Source organism: Belonocnema kinseyi, chromosome 3 (genome assembly GCF_010883055.1).
Source record: "Belonocnema kinseyi isolate 2016_QV_RU_SX_M_011 chromosome 3, B_treatae_v1, whole genome shotgun sequence".
Lineage (NCBI taxonomy): Eukaryota > Metazoa > Arthropoda > Insecta > Hymenoptera > Cynipidae > Belonocnema > Belonocnema kinseyi.
In genome coordinates, this window is record NC_046659.1 from 32,118,000 (window position 1) to 32,140,892 (window position 22,893).

Genomic DNA, 22,893 nt, shown 5'->3' on the forward strand with positions numbered 1-22,893 from the left:
AACTGAGTCCAATTCATTTTTTATCTCATATGGAGTTAAACCCTTTAAATGAAAATGTATGATTACCGCTCTGAACTCGTTTTTTTCCATTTTTCTTAACGACCAATTTTTTTTTTCAATTGGTTATAAAAACACTGTAAACTCAGAAGATGTGGACTGTGACTGCACCATATATCTAGTCGGGAGTGGTGCTGACTGAAAACAGATGATTTGGAGCGAATCGCGCGCCATCTGTTGGTCATTCTAAGGACTTATTGAACTACCCTCGTATCTTGAATTTTCGATAATTTAGATATATAGATTCTTCACACCTCCCGAATATTTAAAGAAATACTCACTCTGTATCCTCAAAGAATAAAAAGAATTGTAAAAACGTACACCAGCAGCGTTTCGGAAGTTCATGGACTTCGAATTTCGATTCGATTAATATTATTTCCAACAGTGATACATAGACAGCACCACACACAGACGCACACTATTGTTGAACGGGCTCGCTACAATCGAATGTCGTTACGAGAGAATCATTACAATTAAATCTATAATATCGTTTAGACATTTATTGATAAGGATAAGAGCAACGGCACCGTAAGTGCCAGGCCTACGAGCGGTAATCACTCTTCATTTAATGCGCAAGTGCCACGTGTCCTCTTCTCGCCTGCAGAAAAAGTGCGAGTGAGACAGCTTTTGAAAATTAAGTATGTTTATCAGGTTATGCAAGTCTGTTTTCTTCTGCCACCAGCAAAATTTCCTCGAACTCTCAAGTACGATTTATTGTAAAAAATATATATCTCGTATGTGGATAGAAAATTATTAATGATTGATTCAAAAGCGTCGGAATAATTACGATCTTAATGACTTTCAATACTGATAAACTCGTATGCATAATGATATAATAATATATTTTCATGATTTTAAAAAGAAAAAATTATTTATAAATGAACAAGTATATTAAGCAACAAGTTATACTCTCAGCGTTCATCAAATTTTTATAATTTATCCCGATAGATAGAAACTTTTCACAATTTTAATGAAGAACGACATTTTTCAGACAAATGATGTTTGTGTGAAAAATTAAAAATTATTTGAAAATACAATTATATATTTTCATGATTTTTGGAACAGAAAATTGTTTAAGAAATGACCAAATATACTAAAAAAGAAGTTCTACTCTTAGTCATATTTCATAACTTTTAATCAGTCACATAAATCACAAGAAGTCGAAGATTTAAATTTTATTGGGGTTTTATCATTTGTTTAATAAGAAGTTTAAACAATATAAACTGTAAAAGCTGCAACAAACGGACGTTGTTCAATCTTCTTTTAAGCTAGAGTTGAGCTTAAAATTTGTGTCCACAGCCGAGATATTTATTTTTGCATTTTTAACTCTACTAAGTAAAATAATAATTAAATTAAAGTATAAAAAATTTCCATTCGTTAAATACTTGTTACAGAATATTCATGAATTTTTTCAAATTTTTGGTAAAATCTGTAAAATCCAGGGGGAAATTTACCCTGGAACAGTACCACGTCAGTACCTCCGTTCGGTGTTCGGTACTGGCCCGGTACTGTTTTAATACTGGCAGGACTATTGACTTTATACCGGTAAAATCCCCAATGATGACAATGTTCTGTACTGAGTTGCAGTTTCTAGCCAGTACTGGGCTAATACTTACATTTGATACCGGTGCGGTACCCTTTGTTAGTACTGGCCCAGTACTGATTCCACCAATACTACAGACTCGGCGAGTATGCCAGGTACAAATACATTAACGGCCCAGTAGTGGCCCAGTGCTGCCTGTCGGAATTCCAGTACTCACTGGCTGTACTTGGCCATTACTATGCCAGTACTGGCTTGTAAAACTTGGCAGTACTGGCCTGTCAGTAGTGGCACAGTTCTGACTGACAATACTGGGATCGTCCGAATATTATTTATAATTACAACAATATAATTTTCAAACTATTTTTTCGATTTCAACAGCCACTATTTATGTAATCTAAAGATATAACAAAAAAGGTATTTAAACAAAAATTGACTGCTAGTATTTTGTCAATACATGTTAATGGCACTGCTTCGAATGAATACATATATTACATTTTTAAACATTAAATTACAAACAAAATTTCTAACGCTACGGGGTTTCGAACCTAAATCTATACACCTAAATCTATCGACTAGCAGTCGGGAGTGCTAACTACTGCGCTAAACCGACAAGTTGAAACTCTATGAAGAAGCCATCCCCATAAGCTACAGTTCAGGAAAGTTAAAACAACAATTTTTCAACTCTTTTTTCTCGTTAATCTTTTTATCATCATACAGCATGAAATAGATATAAAATAAACTAACTGGTTACGGAAATATAAATAAAATCATTTTTAAATTAATAATTTAAATCGGCTACAATTTTTCTTCGTGTAATATTTTTTTTTGCGTTTTAGACCATTTTAAAAGTTCTGATAATAAATTTTAAAGAGCATTTGAAAATTGTAACGACGGAACTTAAAAATTTTACCACGTTGCGCAACAATTTTTTCAATAATAAGTTTCTTTAAACCTTCGTCTATTTTTGTACTACTGGCATAGTACCGCCCCGGTCGTACAGCCAACGTTCTGCCAGTACTGCGCGAACCACCGGCTGTCTATACTGGTGGGCAGTACTGGGCCAGTACTGCACCGGTTGTGAACTTCGGCACTCTACTGACATTTCCACCTGGGATGTACTGACTTGTAATGCCAGGCCAGTGAATAACGTTGATACTGGCGTGGTACTGGTGAAACCCCTAATGATAAATAAGTTCTGCACTGGCTCACAATACTGGTCCAGTATATACCGTTGTTACTAGCCCGGTAAGGCTAAATGCCCTAAGGATATTTAAATTCTGTACCCATCTGCAGTACTAGGCCAATACAGTATTAAATTATTATGATGACAACCGTAAGTTGAAATCTTGTGTTAGTATTTGACCAGTAATACGTATCAGTACTGCGCCAGTAGTAGACCCAGTATCAAGCGAACCACTAGCTGAACTCTTATGTCGGTTTTTAATCAGAACTTAAAGTTCGTATGTGACCAGTAGTACGCCAATCAGTGGCGAAACGCTAGTACTGGTATTTCACCAGTAATGCATATTACTCCTCAGCCAGTAGTAGACCAGTATGATGCCAACGTTTGTTTCAACTCTTGTGTCAATATTTGACCAGTAATACGTATCGACTTAACTTAAATTTTGTATTTAACAACAAAGTTACAACTTTTTGTTGCTAAACTTTTCCGTGATAGCATTTTTTTTAAGACTTTCAAATTCATTAAAAAATGTCATAAATCAATTAAATAAGAAACTAAAAATAATTTACAGGGGGTTAGAGTAACTACAAAATTTTTTAATAATGTTATTAACAAATTAATTCACAAAAGTCATTTTTTCGTGACTCGCAATGATTAGCTAATTTTAACCCATAGCTTTTGTTTGAAGTATCACAGATAATGATGTGCGCTTACAATAAGTCAGAAATAGATAATAATTGCCAATTATTTAAACAATTTTTATAAACAAATGCACATATTTACCATTTTTCCATGAATAGCTCTGATTTTTTTTTGCGGAATCAATGCAAAATGTCTTACAAAAGACTCTTTTCTGACATATTTTTAATAGTGACAGAAACTGGTAATTATTTTAAAAAAATTTATGAACAAATGCACATTTTTTCCATTTTTATTAATAGGCTAGATTTTTTTGCAGAATGAACTGAAAATGTCTTGGCAAAGACTGCTCCCAAATAAATCTTTCTTGAAATAAAATAAAACAAATGAAGCAAACAAAATCAGGAACGGCTTGAAGTTGCTGCAGCTACAAATAAATTGTTTTTGGTATTAACTATACCTAAAAACAGTTTAATGTAGCAGGAGCAACTTCAAATCGTTGTTGATTTGCTTTTGTGCATTTGTTTTATTTTGCTTCATGGAAGACGTTCACAAATAGACTGCGTGTTTGTACGGAGATATTGAGGGAATCCTTCGAAGTATTTTTCAACATGGAATATAGAATAAAAAATTAGCACATATGTGACATCATTTGGAATAGCGATCCACAATCAAAATGTAACAAAGTAGATTTGATTTTGGATAATATTAATTCTACGTCTTCTCTTGATGAAAGTCAGTTAATGGTTATAAGAAAAAAATTGGTTGACTTTTTTATGCCTTTGTATAATAGAAAATGGAAAAGTATCTACAGGAAAAAAGCATTGTTTGTTCAAAATCATGCTGCACTCTTAGAAGCAGAGTTCAAGGTACCTTTTCCTTGCCCACCTATCCAAACAAAAGGTTTAACTAATGTTCTAAAGAGAGGAAGAACACGATTATCATTTGAAGATGGATCCGAAAAGACGAAGCAAAAGCGCGTCCAAGAACTTGCTTTAAATTATAGCAAGGAAGATTTATCCAAAGCACTTTAGAAACTAGAGAAGTATGTTAGGGCAGGAAAGTATGGCGGCAAATAGTTAATAAAAAGAGTATCCGTAGAGTGAATGACGCCTGAAACAAAAGACCTTGGCCACTAATGGATCCAAGTGGGGAACCTTACATAACGACTTCGTGAGGTTCTTCGCTTGGAGTAATTTCTAGAGAGATTGATCAGCAACCTGGTTCGGAGCAGTGTTGCGGAACGAACGTGTCATTTACTTAAATAGCACGAGAATTCTGGAACAATCTGAAAAATCTCTATCCCTTCCGCACACTACTCCTTTCCCGTACGGAGTGAGTCACGCCTACCCCGAAAGGGAAGGTTTAATGGTGTAATAAAAAAAAAACTTTCATTAATCAAAAATGAGTCCTATAGCGAATCTGGGACGCAGTTTCGTAAGGAAGATGATGACGAGAATAAATTGCAAAGAATCTTAGCGATGACCATGGATTTAGGTCTGTCGAAGAGGAAATACAAAAATTTAACACAGTACAATGAAGAAGTAACTGGCAATGATTCATATCCGCCATATTTAAAGATCTCCGAATCGAAAAAAGCTTGTTATCCAGTAAACGGTGAGCATATAAAGACATTTAATTTAGGAGCAAGCGTCCATTTCATAAGTTTACTGGGTCATACAGTTAAGCGAATATTGTTGCAAATGAAAAAAGATGATCTCGCTAATCTTTTTGGTAAAAAACTGGTGCTCTTTAGAAAGTCAGGTATGGACCATGCTTCTGCACATCAGATGACACGGCAAAAGTGGTCAAAGAAGAGTGATGATGTTGATGCAAACGATGAATCTTATAACAGTGATTCTGAGAGTGAAGAAAACATCAGATATGACAAGAGCCTTTTCACGGATAAATCTTTCTTTTTGATTTCCTTCGTCCCTCTTCAATTAAAAGCAGATGATGATATTATATGGATGAACAAAATACCTTTATCTGTCAATTTATGTAGGACAATTAAATTTAATTTCCTTAAACAAACTGATTTTCTTGTAAAAAAAGAGTACAACTATCACATAAAGCTGCTGGAAAAAGTTCGTACCTATTTCATTGGTGTCACTGGAATGAGTTTTGATATCAGCTTTGACTTGAAGCGTACGATAATTGATGGAAAGGTATGTAATACTCTAACTGGACAGAAAGCATCTGCTCGCTGCAATATTTGTGGAATTGGATCAAAACATGTTCACAACTTACCATATGTAGCTAAAACTCCATGCAATGAGGCCCATTATAAATTTGGTCTCTCGACGTTGCATGCCTGGATGCGTGTTCTGGAATATTTGTTACATGTTTCCTACAATATGGATTTCAAAAAGTTTGCCGCAAGAAGAAAGGAAGAAAAGGAAATGAAAAAATCAGGAAAGGAACGTATTCAGATACAATTAAGATCCAAACTGCGTTTAACAGTTGATGAGGTGAAGAAGGGTTATGGAACAACAAATACCGGAAATGTTGCCCGTTCCTTTTTGGGAAAAGCTCAATCGGTTGCTAAAATAACCGGTTTGGATCAAGATCTGATCACCAGATTCCACGATATATTACAAATTATAACGTGCGAAAGGATAGTTTATTGTGCGAAATTGAAGACTTACTGTTTGGAAACCAAATGACGAACCTAGATGTTTTTCTTCATCTTCTGCTCCATTCGGACCCTTTGATAAGCAGTTATAGAAAAGTAGAATCCAGGAAGATGAAACCTCTGTTAGAAATGGCTGTAAGCATGAGAATCTCCAAGGAGTGAGCTCGATTCTTACTTACTGAAGCATAAATGTCTACCTAAAAACGGCCCTTTTCAGGGTCACATTAATCAAAAATGGCTGAAAGTATCACAATCTTCAATGAGTGAGCTCGATTTTTACTTACTGAACCACGAATGCCTACCTGAAAACGGCCCTTTTCCGGTCCACATAAGTCAAAAATGGCTGAGAGTATCACAATCTCCAATAAGTGAGCTCGATTTTCACTCACTGAAGCACGAATGGCTATAAACAATATGACAGCAAGGATTCTTTTGCAAGACATTTCAAATTGATTCCACAAAAAAATCATGCCTATACATGAAACAATTGTAAAAATGTGCAATTGTTTATAAAAATTGTTTAAATAATTATCAGTTTTGGTCACTATTAAAAATATAATAGCAAAGAGTCTTTCGTAAGATATTTCGAATTGATTCTACAAAAAAAATCAAGCCTATACATGAAAAAATAGTCATAATGTGCATTTGTTTATGAACATTGTTGGAATAATCAACACTTTTCGATCACTATGAAAAATATTACAGCAAGGTGTCTTTAGTAAGAAATTTGAAGTTGATTCCGCAAAAAAAAATCAATCATATTCATGAAAAAATGGTCCAAATGTGCATTTGTTTATAAAAATTGTTTAAATAATTGGCAATTATTATCTGTTCTTAACTTATTGTAAGCGTACATCATTATCTATATTTTTAGTTACTTAATTAATTGATTTATGACCTTTTTTTAATGAATTTGAAAATCTTGGAAAAAATGCTATCACGGAAAAGTTTAGCAACAAAAAGTTGTAACTTTGTTGTTAAATAAAAAATTTAAGTTAAGTCCAATTGAAATATCCGGAGTTGCTTGTTATAACTGGAAGCCTTACCGTCATTTAAAAAGAAAATCTAAATCTGTTAAGAATCGCACTGTCGGTCGATTTTTGTCCAAAAAAGGTGCTGTTTTTCCCACTGTGCCACGTGGCGTTGAAAAAGGTGTCGGGATGCGACCTTAAATTATTTCTTTGACCAGTTACTAGGGTGCCTTCCCGCCCCCACGTTGCGTTGGAAAAGGGGTAGGGGTGCGACCTTACATTATTTCTTTCCCCAGTGACTAGGGTGCCTTCCGGCCCCACACAGCGTTGAAAAAGTGTTAGGGGTGCGACTGTTCATTATTTCTGATACCAATTACAGGGGTACCTTCCCGGCCCCACGTGGGGTTGTAAAATGGGTAGTGGTGTGACCTTACATTATTTCTGTGACCAGTCACAGGGTTGCCTTCCCGTCCCCACATGGCTTTGGAAAAGGGAGAGGGTTGCGACGAAAATTATTCCTGTGACCAGTCACAGGGGTGCATTTCCGCCCCCGCGAAACGTGAATAGTAATTCTTGAGTCGAAAATCGACAATAAAGTGTGATTTGTATATAGAAAGTTTCGTTAAATGCGCCAAAAGTAAAAAACTATCAAAATAACTCCTCAATTACATGGCCTTCCTCTAGAATGCGTAAAAGTCCCTTTCGTATACTCGAAATATGCTTCTTGCCGGTACAGATAGTGTATATAAATTTCGTAAATAAAAAACGTAAATTTTTAAAGTTTTAACACTGAAAATTATATTTGTAGTTGTTTTCATGTCCAGGTTTGTAATCAGCGCATCAACATATACTAGTATAAGATTTAAAAAAAGAATATAAAAAAAGGTAAAGGAAAAAAAGCTGGCAGCATGCAATCCTGCCGGCGCTGGCAGGCTAGCCACTAGGTTCATTGAATTGCATGAATTCCTTGAATGCCATGAATTTATTGAATTGAACGAATTTCTTGAATTCCATGAATTCATTGAATTTTACGAATTCCTTGAATTGCATGCATTCCTTGAATTCCATGAATTCCTTGAATTGCAGGAATTCCTTGAATTTCAGGAATATTCGCGCTCTGTCACTACTTGGCTAGAAATATTCTTTCTAAAAAAAACGTTAAAAAAAATGGTCGTTTCCGGTAATTATTTTTACCGGTGCCGACAGTGCATACACTTCGTAAAAAAGATCGGAAATACAGCCTAGTGCCCCCTGGCTGATATAATTACAAACTCATACCCGAAAATCGGTAGTGTTCCGTTGGTAAAATATTTGACCTATTTGAGGGAGAAACTGAGAAACGAGAGACAGAAAATCTCTAACTATTTTTATTGCACCATCGCTTTTGGCTTTAGTTACTGTTACTCGCCTTACATGCTCACCTGCAAAGAAATATGAAAAATTGACAAAGATTTCATCTATGTATGCAATCCGCGTGAGAAATAATGAATTGTCATCTCATAAAAGAAAAAACAAAAAAATCGTAAAATTGCAATTTAAATAATTAAATAATTTTTGTATTCATAAAAGCTACTTTTATAACCTCAGGAATAGGCAAAATACTGAACGTAAACAAAAATAATTAAAAACATACCCAGAGTTTTTCATTTGTTTAGGTGTCTTTCTAAAAATTTGTCAAATTCGGAATTTATCATACGCCCCCAAAATCAGATTTTATGGTCAAAAACTGTTTTTTGATAATTGTTCATTTTACCACTGTGAAAATCATAAAGCTGAAATCGAAAATATTTTTAAGTTATCCTTTCATTTATTCCTTTGACTTTAGCGAGTATAATGACATTTTTACTATGCAATAATTTGTTGTTTTTAATGTAATTAAAGTTAGTTGAATTCCGTGTGTGAAAATCTCTTTTTAAATATTTCATTTTATAGCTATATTTTTAAAGAAATAGTTATATTTTCTACTAAAAAAATATCATTTCTCAGTGAATCAATTTTTCAACAAAATAGTTGATTTTTCAACCAAATATGAATTTTAACTAACATGATGAATATGCAAGCAAAGAATTAAATTTTTACCGAAGGTGGTCAAATTTTGATAAAGAACACAAATTTTCAACCTAAAAGACGAATTTTCGACAAAGCAAGAGATTTTCCAACCCTGAAATATTAATTTTTTACCAAAAGACAAATCTTCAACAAAATAATTTAATTTTGAAACAAAGCAAAGAATTTTAAATACCAAGAATGAATCTTCAACGAAACAAAGATTTTAACAAATTAGTTCAACTTTTAACCCCAAAGTTTTATTTTCTTACCAAAAAGACGAATTTTCAATAAGTAAAAATTTTTCAGTCAAGAAAGAAAAAAATGTAATGCAGTTTAACCAATAAAGAAGGAATTTCGATCCAAAAAATTAGCTTCCTACTAATAAATCCGAAGTTCTAACTAAAACAGATCAATTATCAACATAAAATGGAAAACCATCATATTTAGGTAGAGGTTAGATTTAAAAAAAAACGAATTTTCCACCAAATATTTCAATGTTGAACCACAGATTTGAACCGTGAAACAAAAATAATAATTTTAAACAAAGTGGTTCAAATTTTATCCAAGTAGTTGAATTTTCATTTTATAAAAAAAAATCAATTTTTAGCAAAAAATTGACTGTTTAAACTTGCAATTAAACAAAATAATTTTCTAAAAAAAATTAATTTTCAACAAATAATACAATAGGGGATATATCAAACTCAAAGGATTACTTCTTCATCAAACTGTTGATTTTCCAACCTAATAATAAAATTCTTAACTAAAAGTATAATTATCAGGAGGAAAAAACTGACGAAAATTAATATGAATAAAAGGCCAATAACTTACTAACAAATAATTATATCAGAACGGAGAAAAATGGATGGTCAAAGTTATATGGTCAAAATTTATAGCACCAGAAAGTCTTTCTACATGGTCGAACGGTCCTTCCAGATTTGTTTCGACATGGTTGAAAAGAATCTTATTTTATCGCCAGTCTGACTTTTATAAGAACATCAGACTCACTATCAGGGATAACTAAGGTATCCTTTTCGGAATGTTTGATACGCACATATTATTTTCACTCATTTCGACCATCCAAGACGGAGCAGATAAGCCATTGCGTATTGTCAATTGCTTAATTTTTGCGCATCAATCATGCGCGTGAAAATTAAAAGGGTATCGCTAGTTGGCTCCAAATAGAATATAGAACTCGTAGACCGCTTGGTGCTTTCTATTGAAAAAAAAGTTTTTACCCATGATTTCCATGTAAAGTGAGTGCATTCATTGAGGATTCATTGAAAATATCTTATTCTGTAAGTACTGTTTTAAATACGTAATTGTGATGTTAATATTTTCCATAAGTTATGTCAGATTTAAGACATTTAATTCGAATCTTTTTGAGGTTAATGTTAGTTTGAAGTAGATTATAATTATTTCAGTAAACACTGTTAATTCTAGAATTAGTCTTTTTTGTTGGAAAAGTAATCTTCTCCATTGAAAATTCAACTATTTCTTTTAAAATGTGTGTGTTTTGTTGAAATTTTATTTTTCACGTCAAAAACTAAACGTTTTAAGTTAGAATTTAATTATTTCATTGAAAACTCACTTTTTGTTGAAACTTCAAATAATCGGGTAAAAATGCCATTATTTTATATAGAAAATGTGTCTTGTAAATTCAACTGTTTCGTAGAAAATTGAACATCTTTATTAAAACTTCCATTTTTTGGGGTAAAAAAATAATGTTTTGAACTGAACTATACAGGGTGGACACGCTGGGGCTTACATACATGGCGCATCGAATGCTACACGAATTGCACAATAGCAGGGGAGAAGCCATTATACAGGGGTATTTTCATATTTCGCGCCTTTAAGGCGAAACGGTAGGTTTGGCTGAGCACGGCAATGACTGCAGTGATATCTAAAAGAAAAACGGAAATACAGTCTAGTGTCCCCTGGCAAGTATGAAGACAACCTCATACCCAAAAATTGGTAGGATTCGGTTTTGATATGCCTGTACCATTCAAATGACTCAGATAATTAATTCTAGGCTTATCAATCCACAGTCTTGGAATAAGTTTCAGAGATAACGATTTTTCAACAACTTTGATTAAAATGCACCGACTCTATCTGCATTTCCTGATGTGTATTTCTTCTAGGATCGATCTGTGTAAAAAACAATGGTAATCAAATTTTAAATTCAGAAATAATGTTTAACTTATTAAAATTATTAATAACTTATGATTGTTTAATTGATAATAAGTCATTATTATTTAGATTATCGCTGCCGACAATGGCAGTGATAAGCATACGGAACCGCTAAACATTTCTTTGGTAAAGAATAATCAATCAAAAGTATAATAAACATGCCGGGCCGATCTGTCATTATTTCGAGGTTATGTCCAGATTCATCTGTTTGCCCTAATCGCTGTAAGCAAATGTAGGTGATGTCAATTTAAAGTTTACGCATGTAATATTTCGTTTACTTTATTTAAAACATATCCTGCCTATTCATAACATACCTGATTTTATACCGTAAATTAGCGGTAAACACAATTCACTCTTCGCCCACTGGAAGTACAGAATATTATTCCTATTTTATAGTATTTGTTACTCAGCAGACATTCCATAATGTTATTATCACAGACAAAAATTGATGTTTACTTCTCAGTTCACATGTCTCATTTCATTATTAATTAACCACTTTTATTATTTGCAATTACTATGTAACATAACCTATATTGTTTTGACACTTGTGTCCATTTGAAGTTTCAAACGCAACCATGGAAACTGATAAAGTTGATCCGAAGATGCACGGACTTGACCGAATGGCCGATCCGAATGCAATTTTAAAGGCGCGAAATATGAAAATACCCCTGTATAATGGCTTCTCTCCTGCTATTGTGCAATTCGTGTAGCATTCGATGCGTCATGTATGTTAGCCCCAGCGTGTCCACCCTGTATAGTTCAGTTCAAAACATTATTTTTTTACCCCAAAAAATGGAAGTTTTACTAAAGATGTTCAATTTTCTACGAAACAGTTGAATTTACAAGACACATTTTCTATATAAAATAATGGCATTTTTACCCGATAATTTGAAGTTTCAACAAAATGTGAGTTTTCAATGAAATAATTAAATTCTAACTTAAAACGTTTAGTTTTTGACGTGAAAAATAAAATTTCAACAAAACACACACATTTTAAAAGAAATAGTTGAATTTTCAATGGAGAAGATTACTTTTCTAACAAAAAAGACTAATTTTCGACAAACTACATCAATTTTAAATTAAACAGTTCAGGAATGGAACAAGTAATAAAAACAGGTATAAAAAATAATTATTGAATAATGACTAATTACCTATAAATATATTAATTGTGTTTTCACTGCAGTTCCATATCTCCATTAACTGCATGTAGGAGCACGAACTCGACCCTGCCCCTGCCATGTGTCCTTTAATGAATCTTAGGAGTGAATGTCAGAACTGAAAAATAAAGATTTAGTTTTAAATTAATGGATACAATTCAAGTTTATCCTAAATTGACTAATTCTAGAATTAACAATGTTTACTGAAATAATTATAATCTAATTCAAACTAACATTAACTTTAAAAAGATTCGAAATAAATGTCTTAAATCTCACATAACTTACGGAAAATATTAACATGGCAATTACGTATTTAAAACAGGTACTTACAGAATAAGATATTTTCAATTAATCCTCAATAAATTCACTCACTTTACACTCTTAGTTCACATGTCTCACATGTCTCATTTCATTATTATTCAAACACTTTTATTATTAGTAATTACTATGTAACACAAGCTATATTGTTTTGAGACTTGTGTCTATTTGAAGTTTCGACCGCAACCATGGAAACTATGATAAACTTTATCCGAACATGCACGGACTTGACCGAATGGCCGATCCGAATTTTTTGGTGAAAAGTTGATCTTCTAAGATTAAAAGTAAAGTATTTGGTTAAACGTTTATGTACATCGTTGAAAATTAATATTTTTACAGGAAAATTTAACTGTTCCATTTTTGTTTAAAAATTAATCTTTTTATTTAAAAAATTTAACTACGAGGGTGGATCAAATATAAACCGGAATTTTACAAATACTTTTCGTAGCCAATCGCAAGCAATCTCACAGTGTAGGTTCTTGTAATGTAGTGTATTAGGAGTGGATAAAACGCTTGGTGAGCTGTTTGACTCAGTCAATTCGTCAGTACAGCTATGAGTGAGCAACAGGTTCCAGCGTCCGTTGCACAACGGGTTATAATAAAGTTTTTAACTAAAGAAGGCGTTAAACCGTGCGAAATTTTGACTCGATTGAAGGATCAGTAGGGGGATGATACTCTGTCTAAAACTCAAGTGTTTGATTGGGCCAAAAAGTTTAAGAGTGGACTTGGTTTCAAAAAAATCTGTGCCCGATGGGTCCCGAAGTTATTGAACGAAGATCAAAAAAACGTCCGACTGCGAATCAGTAAGAGACATCTGAATCGATTTCAGCGGGAGGGAGAGACTTTTTTGAAGCATATCGTGACATGTGATGAAACATGGGTGCATCATTACACTCCCGAGTCCAAGATGGCGAGTAAAGAATGGCGAAGGAAAGACGAAGCCGGTCCTGTGAAAGCCAAAACCCGTCTCTCAGCCGGTAAGGTCCTCGCGACCGTGTTTTTCGACTACAGAGGAGTGTTGCTTATTGATTTCCTAGATGATCGACGTACGGTTAGCGCTGCCTACTACTGCCAGCTGTTGGAGGCAGCAAAAGCCGCTTACAGAAGCAAAAGACATGGTAACCCCATCAGAAACGTCATCCTTCTTCATGAAAATGCCAGGCCACATACGGCGGGTGAAATGAAACAAAAACTGGAGGATATGCATTGGGAAACCCTTGAGCATCCTCCATACAGCCCAGATTTGTCACCGTCTGACTATCATTTGTTTGCGCCCATGAAAGATGCACTTGGAGGATTGCGATTTGACAACGATCAAGATGTTGAGGAATTCGTGCGCAATTGGTTGATGACTCGACCTCGAAATTTCTACGAGCAAGGAATTAACAAGCTTCCAAACCGCTGGAAAAAATGTGTAGAGCGTGAAGGAGACTATGTAGAAAAATAATCAATAGTATTTTTGTATTGTTTTATAAATAAATAAATATTAAAAAAGAATTCCGGTTAATATTTGATTCACCCTCGTATTTGGTTTCAAATGTATGTAGTTTTCTACAATTTTTTTGTAGAAGATTCATACCCAGTGGGGAAAAAATTAAGGATGTCCTAGAGACGTCTATGTGACATCCCTAAGACATCTCTTATAACATGTCTTTCAGTCATCCTAGGGATGCTCTTAAAACGTCAAATGTCAGTACAAAAGATGTCCCGAGAACGCCCATGTCTTGAAGACGTCCTTAGGTCATCTTTAGGACATTGCACGTCTTAAAGACGTTGTTTTCCTGACATAGGACGTCACAGGAACGTCTCAAGGACGTTCTTGAGATTTTCATAGTTTTGTACCACTGTGTTATTTTGATAGAAAGTCCATGTCTTTGATTGAAAATTAACTTTTTAAAAGAGAATTCAACTATTTCATTTTTTTTATTGTAATTTCTTCCAAATTTATTTTCTTGGTAAGAGATTTATAATTTTAGTATAAAATTCAACTCTGACTTTGGTGTTTATTTATCAAAGTTTAGTCCTAGTTTGTTCATAGTGAACTACATTAATTCACCAAACCATTGGTTAATTTATCAACCGGTTGGCAATATACAGGGGCTTGAAGTTTTTACTTTTTCACGTGTTTCTTTACCTTCACGTTAGTTTAACTTCTTTTATGATGATCCGATTAGGTTGAAAATTCAACTATATGTTAGAAATTTAAAATATTTGATTATAAAGTTGTATTCTGGGTAGGAAATGGTCCTTGTTTGTTGATGGTTCTTCTCTATGATTGAGAATCTTGTTAAAAATTCTCCTGTTTTTCTTGAAGCTTCATCTCCTTGGTTGAAAATGTTACTATTTTGATTAAAATTCGTTTCATGTTTTGTTGAAAATTAATATTTTAAACTGACAATTATACTATTCCATTTTTTGATAAAAAATTGATATTTTTTATTTGAAAGTTCAAATTTTTCATTGAGAATTCAAGCGTTTTAATTTTAGTTAATCTTTATGGTGAAAATTCTACTGTTTTGTAGAAAATTAATCTTTTTGGTTTGAAAAGTAAAGTTTTTAGTTGAGTAATCATATTTTCTGTGTTACAAATTAAACTTTTTTGAAGATCATTTGTCTTTTTAGCTTTAAAATTTAAAAAATTTTTAAAAAGATTATTTATTTTGTTCAAAATTCTTCTTTTTGTGTAAAAAGAAAACCTAAAATTGAATGAACAGAAGTGAATTTTTGTTGCGGGTAATTTTTAAGTAGTTTCACTGGTCCCGACTTTGTCTTAAATCAACTTTATATGGGTGCATTATTTTCGTTTTAATTTGTTCAAATTTGTGTAATCAAGTTTAACACCTAAAAACTACCCTTTGTGCGGAAAACAAAATGACGGAGCCAGCGAAACGTTTTGCTGGTCCCGAATTTGTCCAAAATGAACTTTATGTGGTATTATGACATTATAACTTTATGAACATTATTTTCGTTTTAATTTGTTCACATTTTTTCAATCAATTTTAATCCCTAAAAACTACCCCCTGTACGTAAAAAACCATGGCGGGACAGCGAAACGTTTCGCTTGTCCCTACTTTGACCAAAATCATCTTTATATGGTTGCATTATTTTCCTTTTATTTTGTTCAAATGTTTAAAACCAAGTTTAACCCCTAAAATTACCCCCTGTGAAAAAAACACCATGGCGGAGCAAACGAAACGTTTCGCCGGCCCAGACATTATCCAAAATCTACTTCATATAGGTGCATTATTTTCGTTTTCATTTGTGCAAATTTGTGCAACCAAGTTTAACCCCTAAAAAGTATCCCCTGTATGTAATACGGGCCCGGGAAACGTACCGCTGGGCGCGACATTGTCCAAAATCTACTTTATATAGGTGCATTGTTTTCGTCTCAATTTGTACAAATTTGTGAAGCCAACTTCAACCCTTGAAAGCAGCCTCATGTTAGTTTGAACAAATCCAGATGAAAATTATGCACCCATGTAAAGTTAATTGTGGACAAAGTCTAGACCAGCAAAATATTTCGCTGGAACTTTCATGTTGTTTTCCGCACAGGGGGCAGTTTTTAGGGGTTAAACTTGGTTGCACAAATTTCAACAAATGAAAATCAAAATAATACATCTATATAAAGTTGATTTTGGATAATGTCGGGACTAGCGGCACGTTCCGCTGGATCCGATATGACGTTTGCCCAACAGGGGGTTATTTTTTAGGGGTTGAAGTTTGTTGCACAAATTTGAAGAAGTTAAGACAAAAATAATACACCCATCTAAAGTTCATTTTGGATAATGTCGGGGCCAGCGAAACGTTTCGCTGGCCGCGCCATGGTGTTTTCCGTGCAGGGGGTAGTCCTTAGGGGTCGAAATTGGTTGCACAAATTCAAACAAATTAAGATCAAAATAATACATACATATAAAGTTTATTTTGGATAATGTCGCAGCCAGTGAAACGTTTCTCTGTCCCCTCCATGGTGTTTACCGCACAGGAGGTAGTTTTTAGATGTTGAAATTGGTTCCACAAATTTAAACAAATTAAGGCGAAAAGAATGCACCCGTATAAAGTTGATTTTGGATCATTTCGGGACTAGCGGTACATGTTGCTTGATCCGATATGACGTTTGCTTAGCATGGGGTTATTTTTTAAGGATTGAAATTAGTTGAACAAATTTGAACAAATTAATCTGAAAATAATGCACCCATATAAAGTTGATTTTGGATAATATCGGGGCCATCGGTACGTTTCGCTGGATCCGATATGACGTTTGCCCAACAGAGGGTTGTTCTTTAGGGGTTGAAGTTTGTTGCACCAATTTAAACAAATTAAGACAAAAATAATACGCCCATCTAAAGTTAATTTTGGATAATGTCGGGGCAAGCGAAACGTTTCGCTTGCCCCGCCAGTGTTTTTGTGAGAAATCAGGTACTTCCAGTGATGCACAAAGTCTAATTTTGGTTGTACAAATTTAAACAGATTCTGCATTAAACATTTGGGCGAAAAAAAGTTGAATTTTCGTGGGTGTTAAGGCCAGCGAAATGGTCCTCCGTCGATGTTATGTCCCCACCAAAGATAATGCCTTTGTCTTTCAAATTACCTATTTCCTCGCTATTTCCACGCCCATATCTCGATTAAAAATGCCAATTGGCCGATGAAATCCCGGACATTTTGACAAGTTTCAGAACACAATCGTTAAATAAGAATAAGTTTAATAAAAATAAAATCGCTGGAGGATTTTATTGGCCCTCAAAACTTAGTTTTGTAGAAATTGTTGACGTGCATTGTTGGCTTTAGAGTCACGTGAAGTGAAAATAATTGACTTGTTTCAAACGTTTTGACTCATAATGGCGATCGATACCGGTGAGTTTTCTTAAATATGTGAATAGTACATAATTTCTTGCAGGTATGCTCTTTTACAATTGAAAGCAATAAAAATATAATAGGAAAATTTTGTAAACACAGCTTTTTGTGTGTAAGGGAAATAGTGTTAATTAATTAATTTTTCTGGTATGATGTGGAATTATATATGTGCAAGTGAATTTTCTTCTCTTGAAAGTCGCGCTGCAGTAAAAATAAAAAAAATTTTAATTAAATTTTTAGAAAAGTAATTGTTTAAATATTCTTGAAAAACTTTTCTTTTCCTTACATTGACGAAAAGTTGATGCAAATTTTTTTCACAGTCGTAAGAATACAGATTGTCTAGGAGCATTGTACTTAAAAAAAATGTCCTCGATTTCTTATGTACAAATTTTCCTTTAACAAAGTGTTGCGTGCGTTTTTCGCTTAAAATTTTGATTTTTGATTGATTTAAAAAATTTTGAAAATGTAAGAACTCTGAGAATTTTTTTATCGAAAATTAAAAAAAAAGTGGTCTCAAAAATTTTTGAAATGTGCTCACTCTTTGAATTTTTATCAAAAATATCCGGTTAACGAACTCGTCCTTTCTTTTAGGACCTAAAAAAGTTGTGCCAAAGACGAATTTGATTCGTTCATTTTTTCGAGAGTTATCGTGTTTACGAACGGCCGTCTGGACGGACGGACAGACAGACAGACGCCATCGTAAAAACTTGATTTTAGGATTCAGGGGATCTCGAAACGTGGAGATCCGTTGAAAAACTGTGATGTCAAATTTCCGACAATTCTAATACTTTCGCAATCATAAATGATTAGAATATAAAAAAACATTTTTTAAAGAACACTTAAATAATTATTTAACTACAAAGCTGTTTATAATTCAATATTTTTACTCCAGGGAAATTTTTAAGAGACTGCAACGTTTTCTGAAAACTTCAAAAAAATTTGTTAATAAATTTTACTACTACATTGTAATTTTGTTTTTCGTCAGTGTTGTATTTCGTTAAAAGACATTATTTTAATAATACTGAATGCTTTATCAATAGTTATTAATAAACTAAAATAAAATTCACATTGCAAGTTAAAGAATGTATATATTTTAAAAACTGAGATATTAACCAAAGTTATCTCACTACAATTTAAAAGTGGATTAAATTTGAAAAATGTTAGAAAAAACTGCAACATACGAGACTCATTGTAAGAGAATATTGTCATAAATAATTATAATAACTTGCTGAAACACTTACTTTTGTTAACTTGAATCCATTATTAATCGACCATAACTTAAAAAGTGGAAAATTGTATTTATTGTTTCTATTTATTTATTATTTATCATTGTATTGTATTTTATGTATAATTGACCAAAAGCGGATAATTGTATAATTTTTCGTCCATAAAATGTTCATACATCATATTTATACATTATTAGATTGGGAATAATTTAATTTTGTATATTTAAATCATTTTCTTGGACATCCTGATGTTCTTTAAATAGGAATAGATATAAGTAGGAAGACAAAGGGATTATCTCCGCAGGGGACGTAGCATCGAGGGTCTGAGCAACTTCGAATCTAGTGAGGGGTAGTGTCACTGCACACTGGAAGGGGAAGGGTACGCAGGTAACCGTAGAGGAAATGACGACTGACCGCATTCGTATGACTAAAGTCCTAACAAAGCCGCGAACTAATATTCCCCCTCTCAAAAATCCAGATCAAACGCTTGCGCTCTCTCCTATTGATAAAGCAAATCTTCTAGCGGAAAATTAGAAAAGTAACTTCGCTCCACATGACGAGCCATCCGATACTCAGCACATTGCGGAATGTGCAAAAATTGCTTGCGAATTGCTCAAAATCCCAAGAACTGATAACTTCAAGAAAATAAATTATAAGGAACTAACCAAACAAATAAAAAATACTATAAATAAAAAAGCTCCCGACCCCGATTCAATTACAAATCGAGTCCTCAAAAGGCTTCCCATCTCTTGCCTAAAACTCCTTGCTCTACCCTCCATGCCTGTATTCGACTAAGCTACTTCCCTGAATCTTGGAAAGTAGCTCCCATTTTAGTTTTTCAGAGAAACGGCAAGGATCCATATCATCCAGCGAGCTACAGGCCCATTAGTCTTCTCAATACAATGAGCAAAATTTTTGAAAAAATAATACTCGCGTAAACTTTCACCTCGAAAAAAACAGCATCCTTAAACCGTAACAATACGGTTTCAGAAAATGTGACTCTACAAAGCACATGATGCTCAATCTAACCGAAGCCATTAGCTTAAATTTCAATCGAAGAAAACATACTGGAGCTGTTTTCCTCGATGTAGAATAAGCTTTTGACACTGTCTGGCATGCAAGGACTGCTAAAAAAACGAATAGATTACAATTTCCCGAGAGGGCTCATCCTCTTTATAAACTCTTATCTTTCTAACAGAAAATTCTCAGTCAAAATAGGCCAGACACTCTCAAAAGAGAAACTCATCCGAGAAGGTGTGCCCCAAAGCAGCATTCTAGGACCGTTTTTCTTTATTATCTGCGTAAACGACATCCCTGGGGTCCCCGAAGTTTCCATTGGACTATATGCAGATGACACAGCGTTATTCACTTCTTCCTGGTCCGTTCCAAAAAATTTTAAACTACTTAACAAAGTTCTTGAAGTCATTGAGGCTTGGGCTAAATTATGGAGAATACAAATAAACGTAGCAAAGTCAAAATCAATTCTTTCTTTGGTCAGAAGACCAGTTAAAATTGATCCACCCAAAATGTTTAACGAACCAATAGAATGGAAAAATTCCATGAAATACCTACGGGGTAAACTTCATAAAAGTCTTAATAGGAAGCAGCATATCCATGAAACTAAAGGGAAAGCTCTCGGGGTTATCTCGCGTTTGAGCCCCATTATTAACAGACACTCGAGTCTTAAACCTGAATATGGACTCCTAATCTACAAAATTTTTATCCGACCAATCATAACTTACACATGTACAATATGAGGAGGTGCGTCAAAAACTAATATCAATCACATTCGAATCATATAAAATAAATTTCTCAGGCTTATCACAAAAACCACCAGATATACTAAGAACTCTGCCCTTCACAGAGAGTTTCAACTACCATACATCTTTTGAACATATTTCCTCTGTAATGAAATATAATTTTGATCCTTTTCGCAAACAGACGATGCTATTATTAGCTATTTTGAAAATTGTACCTTGAATTAAAAATACTGCAATAGTCCTAGCGTATTAGTCGGAAAGAAATTTCAAGTACACAGGCAGATTCCTCACTAACATATCCCTAGGGGTTTTTTTAATTTGTTTGTAAGAGTTAATTAAAATTAATATTCTAACACATAAAAAGCAGAATGATGAGTCTTCGTACATAAAAATGTATTTTTAAACAAAGCTAAAATTAATAAGTTCCTATCCAAATACATATTTATTTCTTAACCAAAAAGATTCATTTTTAAAAAAATAAATAAACTTTCACAAAAATATTTAAAATTAATGAATTTTGATCCTAATAGTTAAATTTGCAAACAAAGAAATGAAACTAATCAGACTCCCGCTGAGTAAGTATGAAGCCACTTACGGCGAAATTGATTATCGTCCGTTTTGAACACGTGAAGTTTGAGCAAATCTCAATTTTATTTTATTATATATGTTTTACTATTTTTGCACCATTCCCTGATCAGTTCAAAAATATTGTTTGAAAGAAACGAATATTGGCCGAATCTTGAAAACAGGAATTGGCGCAGACGACATTTTTAGAACGGCAACGACGACAACGACAACAACGACGACCGACAGACACCGACATAAAAACAATTATTTTTTACTCAAAGGCTCTCAAAACGTCGATATTTAATGGAATCTGCGAAAGTCATTTTTCACATAAAACCAATACCTTCTCATCAGGATGAGAATTTAAAAATGGTAAAAATTTTATAACTTTTTTATATATTTATAACTTATAATTTTTTATAAATTATATAAATTAATTATATAAATTATATAAATTATAATTTTATAACTGAATATTGCGCTAACTAAATATAAATGTATAATATCCCGGAAGCTAGAACCGCAAAATTTATATTTAAACAAATTGAAAGCTAGTGAGCTAACTTTCAATTTATTTAAATATAAATTTTGCGGTTCTAGCTTCCTTTGCTATACTTGTGCCCATTTGTGCAGTAAACGATTTTTAAGCCAACGAAAATCACTGGCACAATTTTTATAAAACTTGTGTTTTTTCTGGATTCCCAACTCATTGCGACTGCATTATGAACAGGTTTTGTATACGGTTAAAAGAAATACACAATTTTTTGTAGTGAACAGGGTATCTACTTTACCCGCAGAACTTAAGAAACCTGTAATTGTCAGGGAATTTTTACACATCTAGAAAAACATGAAAATTTCAGGGATTTTTCTTAAAGTTCAGTGATTTTTTCGAAAGCGTGCTCAATTTTCTTTTTGTCTTGCGATATAAAATGAAATAACAATGATTTTGCCTTTATAAAAGTTGATGTATATTACTGCATTTAACTATCCTTTCATATTCATGTTCATACTCATACACTGAGTATATTATATTACATACAATAACATATACATCATTGTATATACATACAATATTATATTACATACAATATATTGTATTACATACAATATCAGTGTGCTCTGTAAATCTTAATTATGAATGAAAATCAAGTTTTAAGTCACATATACATTGTGCTCTGTTTATTCTAACTTGATTTATTTCGTAGTTATAAACAATCAGATTCGTAGATCTAGGTATGTTACGATAGTACATTTTGTCAGGTTTAACGGTGATTTGTTTGCTAAACACCGATAATAGAGTATATCGAGATTACACTGTAGTTGCACACATTATTCAACCCGGGTTATTCGCTTTAACATTTTTGTGTCATCAGCGCATAAAATAGTTTTGGTTGAAATCTTGTCTGTAATATCATTTCCGGGAATAATAAAGAGTATTTGACCCAAATTAGACCCTTGATTCACTCCTGATGTTCGCGTATAAGCCTCAGATGAATAACCCGCGAATTGAACAAAATGTTTCCTTTTATTTAAAAAAATCTACAAAAGTGTAAGTAAGTTTTGTGGCAGTTTAAGATTACGTAATAAGAGTCTATGACTGACCCTATCAAATTCTTTTGAAAAGTCCAAATATATAACATGAACTTGTTCCTTTATATCCTTTAGCGTATCAGACGTTTATTCCACAAATTCTGCAAGGTTAGTTACAGTCGATCTCAGTGGCACAAATCCGTGTTGCTCATTTACCAAG

The 22,893-nt window shown here is 33.3% G+C and overlaps 1 protein-coding gene across 5 annotated transcripts in view; it reads right to left on the reverse strand.

Moving 5' to 3' along the window:
* Window positions 1–22,893, reverse strand: part of LOC117169177 (DNA-binding protein D-ETS-3-like) — a 600,266-nt gene that overhangs the window by 390,380 nt on the left and 186,993 nt on the right. The window contains exon 3 of one of the 5 annotated variants that reach the window (XM_033355401.1): window positions 12,416–12,539. The exons of the other annotated variants lie outside the window; for them this stretch is intronic. The gene's annotated coding sequence lies outside the window, so the exon portion shown is untranslated. The remainder of the gene's footprint in view (window positions 1–12,415; window positions 12,540–22,893) is intronic. 5 annotated transcript variants of the gene reach the window in all.